Source organism: Arvicola amphibius, chromosome 11 (genome assembly GCF_903992535.2).
Source record: "Arvicola amphibius chromosome 11, mArvAmp1.2, whole genome shotgun sequence".
Taxonomy (NCBI): domain Eukaryota; kingdom Metazoa; phylum Chordata; class Mammalia; order Rodentia; family Cricetidae; genus Arvicola; species Arvicola amphibius.
This window is the reverse complement of record NC_052057.2, coordinates 37,602,978-37,619,005: the sequence shown is the minus strand read 5'-3', so window position 1 is coordinate 37,619,005 and position 16,028 is coordinate 37,602,978. Positions and strand designations below refer to the sequence as shown.

The window sequence follows — 16,028 nt, the reverse complement described above, 5'->3', positions numbered from 1 at the left end:
CTCATGCATATAAAATAAAAATAAGATCTGGGAACCGTGTCATGGTGGCACACACCTTTAGTACCAGCAATCTGGAGGCAGAGGTACGTAGATCTCTGTTAATTCAAGGCTAGCCTAGTTGACAGAGCTAGTTCTAAGACAGCCGGGGCTGCACAGTGAAATCCTGTCTCTTAAAAACAAACAAAAAATGATACACCAAACCTTTTTGAGATTATATAAATATCTTGTGATTTGGGTGTGAAATGATTTCCAGGCTGTGTGTATGTATCAGAATTCTTAGATTCTTGCACAAGAATGTGCAGACTTTCTAATATTACAAATTATATCAATAAATTTTATCAGTAAGGAAATACTCTTGAACAAAAAAGTGTTGTTTTTGGTTTGATTTGGTTTAAATGTTTTTTGTTTGTTTGGTTGGTTTTTTTGAGACATGGTTTGTATAGCTTTGGTGCCTTTCCTGGAACTAGTTCTTGTAGACCAGGCTGGCCTCAAACTCACTGAGAGATCCACTTGCCTCTACCTCCTGAGTGCTGGAATTAAAGGTGTGTACCACCACTGCCTGACACTAAACAAAAAAGTTTTAAATTGAAACAGCAAAGAAAATTTTTGGCAAGTTGGGTGGAGGTGAGGCTTTGTACTCCTTAGCTCTTTTCAAGCCTTTGATTATCTTTGCTAACCCATTTACCCAGACCTCACATTACCTGTCTTTCTGAGTTCAAAGCTACATCTGTCTACAAGAAGGGCGCATTATTTCAAACTATACTGCCTGGAGTTCGGCTCTCAAGTAGTAAGAGTTGGAATGCTACAAAGATTCTTAGAGAATGGTGTGCATTGTTAACACATTGGACTAGAACTGGAGATTTTACCGGTCTTTGAGATATGTTATTCAGTAACATGAGTCTGTTTAGTTTTGTTTTGATTGCATTCTTGTATGTTGTGTGTGGTGTAATACAGTATAATCTAAAGTATCTCTCTATTCTTTCCCCACTACCTTAGTGCAAGATCATCTTCTAATTTTATAGAGCAGGTAGACAGGGGAACTAAATAGTGAGTAGCAAACAGTTTAACCTTCCATGGCTTTCATTCTGTGATACAGAGTGAAATGTGTGACCTATGTAACAAGTTTACTCAGGGCTGTGTTTTGTTCTTAAAAAGCAAAAACAAAATAGTAAGCCAGTTGTAAGATTGCCTTTTAGATGTCTGTTCTTGTCCCCCAATTTTCACTTTGTGTGTTAAAATGCAGAAAAGTATTTATGATAGTACGTTTAAAACAGGTGTGTATTATTTAATTAGAAATGTGAATGCAATAAAAAGCACTTAGCAAGGTGAGCAAGATTGTTTCAAGTATATTTATTGGACTTTTTAAAAATTTCTTAATACCATATTTGACACTTGACACTGTTTCCTTCCTCTTTAATGAAGTTTCTGCCCCTTTTTCAGACATTGGCAGAGGCATGATATTTTATGAGTGTAATAACTTTGTGAGATTTATTCTAAACTTCTGTAAAATGTCTTATTATGTGCTTAATTCTTTTTTATTCATATCTGAAATCCATAATATAATCTTCAACATTCACATTGTATTACTTGATGACCCACATACAGTGTGAGACAAAGGAGAAAAGATGGGGGGTGTAGAAAGCAGATGAAGGGTGAAATTGTGTAGCCATTTTTCTATTCTGTGACCTTACATATCTGGCAATTTATGAGTAAGCATTTCTAACACAGTTGATAAGTTTATGCTCCAAGGAAAATGTAGCAGAAGACTGAGGGCAGTGAGCTACATATAAAACAAGCTGAGTAGAAACTGGCACACCACAGTAGTTGGTACCCATGTTTGTGGTATTTTTGTAGCCCAGATACACTCGTTCATATACTGTTGTATCTCGTTTTCATGAATCATGACAATAATAGTTATTATATAGACTGTATAGTTGACAACTAAAGTTACATATTTGCTTGCCCCTTAAGAAAAAAAAATACAGTTTCTAGAACCAAAGAAAGTGAAGCCTTGTGGACCATAACTTTTTGAATGAACTGTTTAATTTCTGGCTATTATTAGATCATTCACCAAATATCTGTTTAGTACTTGTGTGTGATGTACAATAAATAAGGTTCTAGAGAAAGGAAGCCAACCATGCCATACAAAAATGTTCACCTTTTTTTACCAGTTACAATAGCTCACAGGAAGCTGATACTTAGGAAAAGAGCTGGGCATGCTCACATAGCAGTGCTTCTTCATCTGAAGCATAGCAAGTGCCTGACATTATGCAGATGTTGCAACCTGTTTTCTCTTTCTGGCTCTCCTAGTTTCTTACACTCTTTGTTAGCGTACAAGATATCAGACTCTACTTGGAAGGACTGTTATCTCTTGTGTTCACTGATATGTTTAGAACCTGAAACACATAGCACTAGTTCGTATGAGAACTACATGTTCTTCTTACCTTATTGCATTTGGAAAGCATCCGCTTTTCATACATCAGCTATAATTTTATCAAACTAGATTGTGTCAGGCTCTAACTTTTGTTATATGTACTTCATTGAAAAAACTAGTATTTCCTATTTTTAAAAATTTGTCCCTTTATTAAGTTACATGATATATATGTAGTGATTTTCTTGGAGATTTTTTGGCATATTATACTTTGAGTAGTTCAGAAATACTTTATTGAATGCTTATGATTAAAGCTTACATTAACCACTCTGATGGCTCTGAGGAAGTAATGAAAAGTAGAGAATTTTACTACCTTTAGCTATGAAGTGTCTCATGGAAGTTAGCTTTCTTTCTATTACCGTTGTTACTGTATTTTGATGATGATCCATCACTTTGCCTACATAGCTGCCATGTTAGTGAGGAGAACAGTATTCTGCAGCTAGGATTTTATGAATTGATGTTTCATGTTCACCCATGTCCTTCAGATGGTGAGAAAGGATAATGTTTTGTCAACTTGACACAAGGTTAAGTCATCTGGGAGGAGGATAGCTCAATTGAGAAAACACCTCCATCAGCTTGCCAGTAGGCAGGTCTGTGAGCAGTTTCTTAATTAATAAATGATGTGCGAAGGCCTAGCCCACTGTGAGCTGGGATGCCCCTGTGCAGGTGGTTCTAGGTTGTATAAGATAGCAGGCTGAACAAGCTCAGAGTATGCAAGTCAGTAAGCAGCATCCCTGCATGGCCAGTTCCTGTCCTGGTTTCTCTTCATGATGGACTGCGAGTCAAAATAATCCCTTTCCTCCCCATGTTGCTGTTTTGTCATGGTGTTTATCATAGTAATACAATGCACACTAATATATGTCCACTAAGCCATCAGAACTCGCTTTATGGAAAACAAGAGTACAGTTTAAAACCAAAGTATATTTATTACTATACATATTAATATTCTAAAGCATGAAATTGAGTCCTTGAAAATAATTAGAACAATCTAGAGATTTATTAACCACTCTCACTTGCACATCTACAATATGCCAAGAAATGTACATTATATTGAATTATTTCCAATTCTTCTAATAATTCTAAAGGTAAACTTGTTTTTCAGTTTTGAAAATAAGAAAATTACTGTTCAGAGAGATTAGTTTTCCATAGTTGAAAAACTAATAAGTAATGAACATAGTGCTGTAAGTTGAGTTGTGTCAAAATTTGCCTTTTATTTTAGTCATATGGTGTCAGTTTCTCAGTATTAATTACCACATCTTTATATATTCATACACACACACACACACACACACACACACACACATATATTACAATATTCTGTCTGTGTGCATGTCTGCAGGCCAGAAGAGGGCACCAGACCTCTTTACAGATGGTTGTGAGCCACCATGTGGTTGCTGGGAATTGAACTCAGGACCTTTGGAAGAGTAGGCAATGCTCTTAACTACTGAGCCATCTCTCCAGCCCTGCTACTTATTTCTTAGCCTTCACTAGAGATTGCTTTAACATTTAAATTTCTATACTGTAGCATACTTTTAAATAAGTTGAGAGTTGTATAGTAGAAATGAGTTGCTAATTCCAGAGAGTAGTAAATTCTTCATTTTGAAGTTAGTACTTAGGTTTCTCTCTAGCTTTGGAGCCTGTCCTGGAACTAACTCTTTAGACCAGGCTGTCCTCGAACTCACAGAGACCTGCCTGTCTTTGCCTCCTGAGTGCTGGGATTAAAAGGCATGTGCTCCCATTGTTGGGCTTCTCTTAAAGCAGTCTGACAGATCTCATTTGCTTTTGTCTTGATCAGCCCCTCAAGGAGCTTGCAATTGGCCTTATATAACCATGTTACACATGCAAAAAATAATCAAAACTGATTTTTATTTGGAACTTTTTAATCACTTTTATTTGTATCATTAACAGGGATTAGTCTGCCATGTGAGCCAGGAGTTGGCCATTACTTCATTTTGTTATCTCTCATGTAGGATTCTCTTGTTGTCTAAGTCAGATGTTTGGTTCAAGTACTGCATTTAATCAAGTTTCATTGTATTAAGACATTAATTTTTTTTTTTTTTTTTTTTTTTTTTTTTTTTTTTTTTTTTTGGTTTTTCGAGACAGGGTTTCTCTGCAGCTTTAGAGCCTGTCCTGGAGCTAGCTCTTGTAGACCAGGCTGGTCTCGAACTCACAGAGATCCGCCTGCCTCTGCCTCCCGAGTGCTGGGATTATAGGCGTGCGCCACCACCGCCCGGCTAAGACATTAATTTTTAATGTGTTTCCTTCATTGTGATTTACAGGAATATGACCAAAGAGCACTAGTGTAGTGTTTTATTCTTTTGGCTTTTTTTTTGGGGGGGGGGGGGACCACTCAACTCCCAAATAAATCACACACAGAGTCTTACTCTTATGAGTGCCTGGCCTTATCTTGGCTTGTTTCTTGCCAGCTTTCATTAACTTAAATTAACCTGTTTACCTTTGCCTCTGGGCTTTCCCTTTTTCTTACTTCTTTGTATCTTACTTTCACTCTTCCTCTGGCTGGCTGGGTGACTGCCCCTAGAGTCCTCCTCTCCTTGTTTTCTCATTGCTTCTTCTATTTATATTCTTTGCCTGCCAACCTGCCTATCTTGCTCCTGCCTTGGTATTGGCCATTTAGCTCTCTATTAGGGCCGTTAGGCATTTAGAAAGAATCACAGCTTCACAGAGTTAAACAAATTAAGCATAAACAAAAGTCATACACACCTTAAAATAATATTCCTCAACACACTTGAATTCTGATTTAGCCTAAAATTTGGTGCTCTGTGGTTGTTTTTAGCATCCAAGTTTTTAACTCTCCCAGACTTCACATTTAACAAGATAATAGAGAGGATTTGTTACTATTCGTTATGAAAATGAGGGAAAACCACAAAGAAAGCAGTGAACATTTCTGGTCATAAAGTTTGTATATGAATATCTGTGACTATATATATACATATATTGTATATGTATCTGCATATGAAAACGATACAGTGGAAAAACTAGAAGATTTTTTCAATATTGTACTTAGATTAATTTTTAATCAAATATCTTCATTTTTACATTTTACATTTATTCTTCACGAATCTTAACTTTCCCTTTCATGGTAGAATTTACAACCAGAAAAGAAGTAAAGATCAATTATAATAAATATGATGAGTCTTTCCATTAGACTCAAAACACTGACACTGGGTTTATCATAGTAAGTTTACAGAGAGGAACTTATAGACAGTGTTCATTAATATCTGAGATCACCTTAAGTTTTTATTTATTGACTAAATAACTAAATAACTAGTCAGAGCTTGACCAAACCCTATTTATTGACTAAATAACTAAATAACTAGTCAGAGCTTGACCAAACCCTAGAGCCTCCTATAGAGTAAAAATTTTCCTCTTAGTTTGAAACATTAAGCTAAAAGAAAATAGAGCATGTGTGTATATTATTACAAAAAGGAAACTATAATCTCCCCCTACACCCAGAGAAAGAAAAAGAAAGCAAATATCTTGCTGAATTCTCTTGTTAATTTTCCTTTATGTATGCCTCAGGTCATTGAGATTAAAATTCAGACAGGCAATAAAGATGGTTTAATTCTGTTCTTCTGTGAGATCTTGAGAATCTAGGTTTTTATCCCAGCGCTATATAACAAGTCAGGCATCCCACTAATGATGTAAATTCATCTGTGAGGACCTAAGCCCTCTTCTGCTACATGCGTGCGTGTGTGTGTGTGTGTATGTGTGTGTGTGTGTGTTTTGAGTTACTTTGAAGAGTCTTATCAGACAACACTGATGGTTCTTTAGTTTAAGGAGGTGCTGATTTGTTTTTGAGACAGGCTCGTGTTCTTTAACCCAGGCTGACTTTAAATTTACTGTTCTCCTCATATAGGTGTCTGTAACCAGGAAAGATTTGAAGTTTTTATACTTTATATATTTACATATCACATTTACGTATTGTGTGTCTTAGTTATTTCTGTTTTTCTTGGTTCAGTTTCCTTCCCAGCAGAGACTAATGATAAGGAATCATTCTGTCCACATGGTAGGCTAAAATTATACAGTACTAGCATAAAACAGATATACAAAATAGTATATTTTCTGAATTTTCTAATTGCCAAACATTAGCATCTTTATCTTATGTTTTATATAGTTTCAAAAGATCATCCTTTAAAAACCACAGGGCACAGACACTTTATTTATTGGCTAACGCTTTTTGATGTAACCTCAGAGTAAAAATTAACTCTTGAATGATTTTAATTCAGGCACAGAAGCCAAAGTGATCACTGTATCAGTTACTCAAAAACCTTTAAACAGTGGATCAGGTTAGCTATAAAACTAACATTTCTATTTTGAGGGTCCAGATGGACTGTAAAATTTCCACCACCTTAGAGCCTGATTTGAAAGGAATGTTATTTTGTCATGAACTTAGAGATGAGAAATAAAAAAACATTGAAGATATACCATGATGGGTACATTGCAATTAAATAATATTTTGAAGACATTTTACTTTTTAAAACGTTAAATTTTTTTTCTGCAGGCACCAAAACTATACAGAAAAGCCCTGTCTCAAAAACAGCAACAACAATAACAAATCGGCATCCTTGTGCATAAGGGAAACTGTAAAGAACTACAGAAATGGCTGGTTCATGGTATGGTTAAATGGAAGGTTTTAGGAGAGACTGTTTATAGGCATTTGAGGATTCCAGAGCAGACGAAAGAAAGTAGACTGAACATGGCCAGGGCTGTTTTCAAGGGAAGCAAGAGAGCATGCAAATCTCATCCATAAATTTAAAACTTGTTCTAATACCTAGTGTTCTAAACACTCAGGTCCTAGATACAGGCATTAACACTTTTTCCATTAATGTGTCACAGTGCTGTGTAAGTATGATGTCTTCTGTAGAACATGGCAGCAGCCTGTTTTTTGTTGTTTTTCTCTTTCTTTTGCCCCTGAAGACATTTTCTCCCCCAAGATGAATCACTTTGTTTACTTTTTGTAGCTTATCTCCACTTAAAAATCTTTCATTTTCCCAACTGTGTTAAAAGTATACTTGCAAAGACACCAGTGATTACAGAAAAATTCAGTTCTGCTTTCAACCCATCCCTAGAATTGTCATTAGCTCCAATGACAGTTTTCTGTTCTGTAAACTGTGCTCTTTGATCTCGATTGAATTTATTAATGATCATTATGATGTAGGAATTAGACGCAAATTTGAATCCAGTCAGGTCACTGGTTGTCCTTTTTAATTTAAAACATACCCTGATTTTTTCTTCCCCATCATGCTGCTGTTCTGGTTCAGTTCCCAGGGTTATTGTGGTTGCTCAGAATTGGTTTCTCTGACACTGGTTTCTTCCTCTTCCACCTTATCATGAATCTGTTTTATACCATTATTTCTGAAAGAATGTCTACCATGACAGCATTGCCTGCTGAATGACTTAAAATCATCTTTTGACTGCTCAAGCCCAGCTCTCCTGGCTCTCAATGTTGACAGAGTGTGCTGCCCTGATCTTGCCTTCTTACCTTAACAGTTGTGCTGCAGTCAGGGTGCTGCACCTACTGAGCTCCTTTATTTCCTCCCTACTTACCTGAAGACCTGAGGAACAGCTAAACAGCTGTTGTTCACACTTAATTACCTTGACATTACATAGTTTCTGTCCTGAGGTTTTGTTGTTGCTTTGCTGTTTTTCTCGCTTGGTACATCTGTTTTTGACCTTGCTTCTCTGCCGTGTCCAGTTATTGATTTTCTGACCTTGTTTATCCTTTGCAGTTCTTGAAGTCAGAAGACATAAAATCGTTCTGAATAATTCCCAGATAGCTGCTGTTATGTGACTATTTGCCCACTGAATGAAGACATACAAGTATTCTACATACAAAAAATGCTATTACTACCACATAATTTTTAACATGAAATATTTAGCCCTTCTTAGTTTTCTTAGGAATTCTAATGAAATCAACAATTAGGAAAAATTGTTTCAAAAGAGAATCTCAGTTTTATCTCTTGTATAGTTCTAGAAATTTTGAATCAGTAGGGGGCAGTCAAAGCAAAATTTCATTCTGCTAGCTTATGAAATTTTTATTTCTGTAAGAGTCGTTCTATATAGGACGTGAACTGCATTCTATAATGTATTTATGAACAGAATTCAGAGGTCTATTGCTGGATCTCTTAGAATTGTACTAAGTATGTTTAGCTGTAAAAGATAGTCTTTTTTCTTGTTAAATTAAAAAGAGGAAATTGACAAATATAACTTTATTTGTTGGATTTTGGTGTTGGCTGTTTTTTAAGTTTTTGTTTTGTTTTATTTCTAAGTAGGTGACCACTACTTAGAAAACAGTTTCCTAGCTTAGCAGCTTTTCTTTTATTAATTTTTTTGTTAAAATTATAGTATTTCTTTATTTTTTCCTGTGATTTTGGGGATAGTCATTTAGAAGCTGTGGCTTAACACTGTAAAATATGGCTGATTTTTTTTGGTCGTATTTGTTTTCTTCCCGAGGCCTTCCTGGCAGTTTCTGTCTACTAGTAATACAGATAATGTTCCACCATGTTAACCTGGCTCTTCTGAGGGAGAGAAAATTTATTCTAAACAGGATTTACCATATACTGGAGGTACCCTTGTATCTCCTGTTTTGTATACACAATAAGAAGATTCGGGAAAACTGCCTTTGTGTAAACACTTGAGTGACTCCCAGACAAGTGCAGTCCTGTCTGCCGTGGGCAGGAAAGAGCTGTCTTGGAATGTTGCTGAGAAGGAAATCCCTTTTGTGTTCCACAAATGATATCCTTAAACTTTTTAAGAATGTAATTTTAAAATGACAGCTCTGTTTGTGCTTCCTTCTATTTATTAACTTTGCATGCACATAGTTCAGAAATGGATTTATTCAGGGGGCAAAACATTGTGTTTGAAAACACATCTTCTTGGTAGTTTTTTTTTTTAAATCGTTGGTAGAAATGTTATGGTAAACATTAAAATATTTTAGTAAGAATTTGTTATTCTTTGTTCTCTTGGTATAAAAGCTTCATAAATCTTTGCAGACTCAAAGAATATAGCATCTGCCACTTCTTTTGAGAACTTGCACTAGAGAAATAACATGGGAAAGTGTTTTTTAGCACATAGGTTATATTGTTTTCAAGCTTGGTGTGATGAAGCTTTATTTTATTGAAATTAATTGTGTAAGTTATATAGATATAAATATAATCATACTTTCCACCAGTGGTTCTCAACCTTCCTAATGCTGCGACCCTTTGATACAGTTTTTCAGGTTGTGAGACCCCCCCAACCATAAAATTATTTTTGTTGCTACTTTATAACTGTAATTTTGCTACTACTATGGGCCATAAATAAATATTTTTGGAGAGAGAGGTTTACCAAAGGAGTCCCAGAGTACAGGTTGAGAACACCAGCCTTACATCCCTCTATTTACTTAAAATACATTGAATATTATTCATCATAATAAAATGAATGCCCATTCTGCCAAAACTATTATATTATCATCATTATAAAATGAATGCCCATTCTGCCAAAACTGTTAGAACGAATCCGAAGTGTTGGAGCTGCAGTACTTTTTCTTTCGTCTTTGAAAGACTGTTCTGTTACAGGGCTGCTAACATAGGATATGATGGCATCAGGATTATGTTACAGTTTTATTTGTGTTATGCAAATATTTAGGATATCTGCCTATACATGTTTAAGATATTACTACTTATTTCTGCTTATTCCCCTATTTCAGATTTTTTTGTTTTCTACTTATGAATGACTAGAATAATTTTCATCTCCCCATTTTAATTTTTCAGTAATCCTTTTTGCCATATTTCTTCGTGTGCACTTTTATTAGTTTTTGCAATTATGTTCATAGTTAAACTTTCAAGGTCAACTTAGCATTAATCTTTTATTTGAAATAACGTATAAAGATCTTGCAACTATCTAGGTCAAGAAAATAGGAAGAGAACATGTGAGGAGTACTGGTTACGTTCTGTCCACTGAGCTCTTCACCTTCCCTGCCCTGGCTTTCTATTAGGGACTCTAAGTCGTGTGGTTTTCAGCCTGTAGTATAGAAATACATGGAAAATACCTTAGATCCATGTTTTCTTTCTTAAGATTTGTTTTTAATTTAGTGTGAGATTATTGTTAACAGACAAGAATCCCAGAGTCAAAGCCTTTGTTGCTCCAGGTCCTCCATCTAAAATGTGTAAGAGGTAGAATTTGTACTGTGGCTTCAGGATGTGCACATTTGAGGAAAGCCTTTTATCAACTGCCTTTAAATTCTGCTTTTCAGATTGACTCTGCGGTTAGCTTCTGTTGTTGGGAATGTTAAGACTACATATTCCTGTAGGTTTTACTGTTAGAATTCTGGTTTCCTTTCTCTTTGTATTGAGTTCCTCAACAGAAAATGATGTGAATTGATTCTCATAGGATTATGACTTAGTCTATTCTATCATAATTTCCTTAGAGGGTAAATGTTGTTGAGGGACCCTGTCTTCCCTGAATTGCAGTGTCACCATACACTTGCTAAATAGCCAGTCTTCATTCTTGTGACCATTTATTCATATAGTCCCAAAGAACAAGTAATACTCATTCTTTAATTTAGATGGCCTCTTAGTGTAGACCTCCTAACAATTAAATAGCCCAAACTAATTATGAGCAGTTTAACTTTCCACAGCACAGCATGACCCGGCTTCCTGTGCTTGTTTTTTTTCTTATGTAGATAGCCTATACTAGAAATGGGTTTTCAGTCATATGAAGCTAGATTTGAGTTCTAGTTTGGACTTTGTGTGAGAAGAGGATTACTGTCTGTAAAATAAGAATAGCTCTTTGGGGGCCAGAGAGATGGCTCAGTGGTTAAGAGCGCTGCTTGCTCTTCCAAAGGTCCTGAGTTCAATTCCCAGCAACCACAAGGTGGCTCACAACCATCTGTAATGAGATCTGGTGCCCTCTTCTGGTTTGCAGGCATACATGCAGAAAGAATACTGAGAATACTGTATACATAATTAATAAATAAATCTTAAAAAAAAAAAGAATAGCTCCTTGGCAGGAGTGTTGGAGAATTGGGTGGGGCAACTCATGTAAATCAGTGAGCTTAGAGACTGTTACAAAGTGCATATGTAAGACATACTAATTATTGGTTCTCTTTTGGTAGGGGGTGGAGAATGAAAATATCATGGGTAAATACCTGATTTTATGCTTGTTTGAATTTTAAATTGTATTTTAATTGAATATTAAATTGTACTTTATCTTATGTTTCACTTTATCTTTTTGTGTTACCGAAAGTTTTCATCTCAGTGTACATCAGCTGTTTTCAGAGCCATCACTGTTAGTAAGCTGCAGATACTCCTCGTACCTCTCAGCACCTGTTTCTCTTAGTGTGAAAGTTAACGACAGGCTGCTCAGACTGTCAGAAATCCCATGCGTTTGGTGTTTACATGGTCCTTCATCATATTAGAAATCCAATTTCATTTGAGCTTTTCAACTTTTGGCAAGTGCTTCAGTGGATTGTTTCATCTGATCACCTTAACTTGATGAGTAACTTTGTTATTTTTAGCTATCCCGTGTTGATGCAAGTCTACTTTGAGTAGAATAGATTGGAAAGTATTTAGTTATAAACAAGGAAAGACTGACAATTGAAGAATCCCATTTGTCATCCACATTTTCCCTGGGTTTTTATTCTAACTGTTGGTAGCTCCATACTGGCCTAGCAACAACATTGTTCTCTTCTCTCCCATTTCTGCCTTTCCCATTGTCATGTGATTTGCAATCTATAGCGTGTACTAATTGAAATACTATCTAAAGTTTCTGTCTATTCTAATGGTTTGCCAGCATCTAATAGTACTGTAGAAGTGTGGGGAAATTTGAGTTCAAATTATGTATGGAAATTTGTGTTCAAAATAAACACAGTTGAGACTTTCTTCTTTTAGAACTGTTTCCCATTTCTGAAATATTATTAACATCTTACTATGTATTTGCCTTTTTAAATTTTTTTGATTCTTTAGAATTATCACAAGATGATGAGCAAAATATGGAATTCTTATTGGGGTTTTTAATGTACAAATTCAAGGAAAAGAGAAAAGGCACTTAAAAGTTTTCTAAGCCAGGTTTAAATGAATAATGCTAAGATGGGATGTCACTGTGGACTGAAATCTCCTGAATGCTTTAGAAAGACTATGTAAAGCTCTTCCATTTCAGTTGCAGTGTTAAGCTGGAAATCACACCCTTTATAGTTACTTAACTACACACATATGTAAAGAAACAATAATCTCAGTTTTCTTATGTAGGTATGCACACTGTTCTTTCTCAGCACTACTAAAAAATTACGTGTATAAAGGGTTCCTGGCGGAACTGTGAGTTTCTGGAGAATGGAGTCCAGCAGAAAGATGCTAACAGTTAAGCTGCAGTGAGACTTTCCTGGGGCATGGTGCACAGTGGGTGGTTACAAAGTGGGTTTTGGAAGCAGATTTGCTGGAAAGGTCGATGTTTCAAAAACAGGTAAAGCACAGAACAACAGAGGTGATCCTTGGCCAGACTAGAGCAACTGCTGTATTCAGTTTTAGTACTGTATATGCCGTCAGTGTCTTTTCTTTCTTTCTACTTTCTGCCAGAATGGCTGACTGTAGTAATGAGAGTTGACTTAACTGGCTCATTGCTTGTAGCCTAACCTTTTCTAGTTTACTGTTCTTTTCTAATTTGAGAGAGGAGGCTGACAGTTCCAATTTACTGTAAAAAGAATATGTCTTGACAAAAGCTTATGATAGTGCAGAACACACACACACACACACACACACACACACACACACACACACACACACACACACAAATAATGTTGGTTTATATTTTACCCAAGTAGAGCAGAGATAGTAAGCCATAAAAATACATGGGAGTAGCTTAAAGTACATAGTGAAAGAAATTGTAGGAACAGTAGAACCTCCCAGGAGCTGAGGGAGGAGGGTCAGCAGTAGTATTGAGCATATTTAGTAGTGCAGTGGACTGCTTTGTATGATGTAATGACTCATGCCATGGATATGTGTCACTGTGCTTTTCTGCAAATCTGTAGACTACAGCTCCAGGAGCACCCATGTAAATGTTTGCTTCTATGGAAGAAACTAATGATGGGGGAGGTTATGTGACTATGGAACTGCTGGAAGAAAAAAGTGCCCTAAATGCCTCTCTTCTTGGCAGTAATTTTGATAATAATCATTTAACTGAGGTGCAAGTCACAGAAGAAGTGTGATATATATAGTCTTTAGAAAAATTTTGTTACATTTATTTATTGGGAGAGAGGGCATCTATCTGTGTACCCGAGTGCACACATACCACAGTGGACATGGTGGAGGTCAGTGGACAAAAGAGAGTCAGTTGTCTCTTTCTACCATGTGGGTGCTAAAGATTGTTGTAGCGAAGCACTTCTACCCTCCGAACATCTCCGTGGCCCAGACCTCCATCAGTTTTAAAGGAAAGATAGATGGATGGAATGCTTTGAGTGTGGACTGTGAGGGCTGCATTTAGGCACATTTGAAAAGAGAAAGCTGCTTTTGGCCAAATTACCCAATAATAGAAGACATCAGCTGGCATTTCATAGTTAAAACAATAAATTTAAGGGATAATTTGAGAATTTTTAAACAACTAATTGTAAAAGCAGACATTTCTTAAACATACTGTCCTGAATAACTTACAAATGCTGAATTGTCTTCACAGTATTGACCATGTACTTGTCTTATTTTATAAAAATATTTCAGTGTTCTTCCTGCTTGCTTTTATCTTTCAGAAAATGAATTAGCTTTATTTTTGTCTGAGTAACATCTTCTCTTGTACATGTGTTTATATGTGTGTATATCACATATATATGTTCACATGTGGGTGAGTGGATGCACATGGATCCTTTTGCATGTATAGGCCCAGGATTGATAACAGGAATCTTTCTTAGTCACTCTCTGTCTTAAATTTGAGGTAGGCTCTCAGTTGAAACCAGCTTCACAGATTCAGCTATTCTGGCAACCCAGATCCAGTTTGATTGCAGGTAGTCAACAAGTCTGTCTTAACCGCATGAATGGAGACTCTGAACTCCCACCCTCATGCCTTTCTAGTAAATGCTTTGCCTATTGAATCTTTTCCCCAGCTCCTGCTTCCTCTTTTTATTTGAAACTTAGTATGCTAAAGTGTTTGCTGTAATCCACCTATGTGTCTGTGTCAGGTTCATCTTGGCAACTTTCTGTTATACCTTGGAGCAAGCACCTCTGCATGACCTTTGTGCTTCTTATTCATAGTAGCCAAGGGTCTCATGATGATAAGAAATCACCCTGAAGGGGCTGGAGAGATGGCTCAGCTGCTCTTCCTGAGGACCCAGGTTCAGTTTCCAGCACCCACATGGCAGCTCACTGCTGTCTGTCACTTCTGTTCAAGGGAATTCGATACCTACATACAGACATACCCAGAGGCAAACAATAATGCACATAAAATAAAAATAATTTATTTAAACAAAATAAAAAGGAAAAAAAAAGAAAGCAAGAAATCACCCTGAAGGTTTCAGGTCATGCAGTATCCTACTGAGCAGCTATGCTGTCATTTTGTCCATTTTTTCTTTGTCAAGTGTTTGATCACAAGAATGTGAATGAGAAGAGAGCAGAGTCAGCCTCTCATCAATGGTAGCTTTCTGTACTGTCATTGTTGTTAGATTTTATTAGAGCTCTCTTTACCTAGTTTATTTGTGCCTTGCCTGTGACAGTTTTTAAGAAATATCTGATAATAGGATAATGTTTTAATATGAGAGCATGTTAAAGAGGTGAAGATAAAGAATAAATCGGCGTGTGTGCAGTTTGGATCATGCAGGAATCTTTTCTCGGTGTTGACATTAAAGCAATTCAACTTAAGGAATGTGGTAGAAGGAAGGTTGCAGTTACTTCATTCCAATGCTTTCCAGAAGCTGTCTGCTTTATTGAGATGAAGTAAAGCTGCTTTTTAAAAAACAAATCAAATAGGAAAGGCCACAAAGAAGGCAGGACTCTCCTTCACTTTTCCTTTCTGAACTCTTGCTTTTTGAAAGGGAATCATATGACAGACACTGTTGGATATCAAAAATCACAATTGAAAATGAAACGTTCACTATTTAATAGCAGATGAGTCAATGCAAAATAAAGAACAGTAAACAGATGAGCTGTTGGCAATGACCTTGTTTACTACAGTGAGTGGCGCCCTCAGAGAAGAGACAACCAGCAACATTAAAGCAGGACGCGGAATGGGTGATTTACAAAGATAACGTTAGATTTCATAGAAATAGCAATGCCGTATATAACAGTAACTCAAAGAATATACAGAATGAACAAGCACAAAGGAACCTCCTCTTAAAATCACCTTGCCCTACCACTGCATCATGATAGGAGCTGTTACCAGACCTTTCCTTCTGAAACCATAAGCAAACAAATCCTACCTGTCCTAAGGTGGGATTTTGTTTTTGTTGTTGTTGTTGTTAGTGGTATCAGTAAAGTCATTTATCACAGTAACAAGAAAAATGAAAGCAGAAATTAGGACAAAGAAATGAGGCCACTGTGATTAAACCTGTTCATGTGGTTCTTAGACCTTTGGAACTGTTATTTCAGGATGAACTTGGAGGGTTTTGCAGCTTGAGGGTAGA

General features: G+C 36.3%; 1 protein-coding gene across 1 annotated transcript in view; it reads left to right on the top strand.

Moving 5' to 3' along the window:
• The window catches only part of Spata5 (spermatogenesis associated 5), a 167,845-nt gene that overhangs the window by 59,277 nt on the left and 92,540 nt on the right, over positions 1-16,028 (top strand).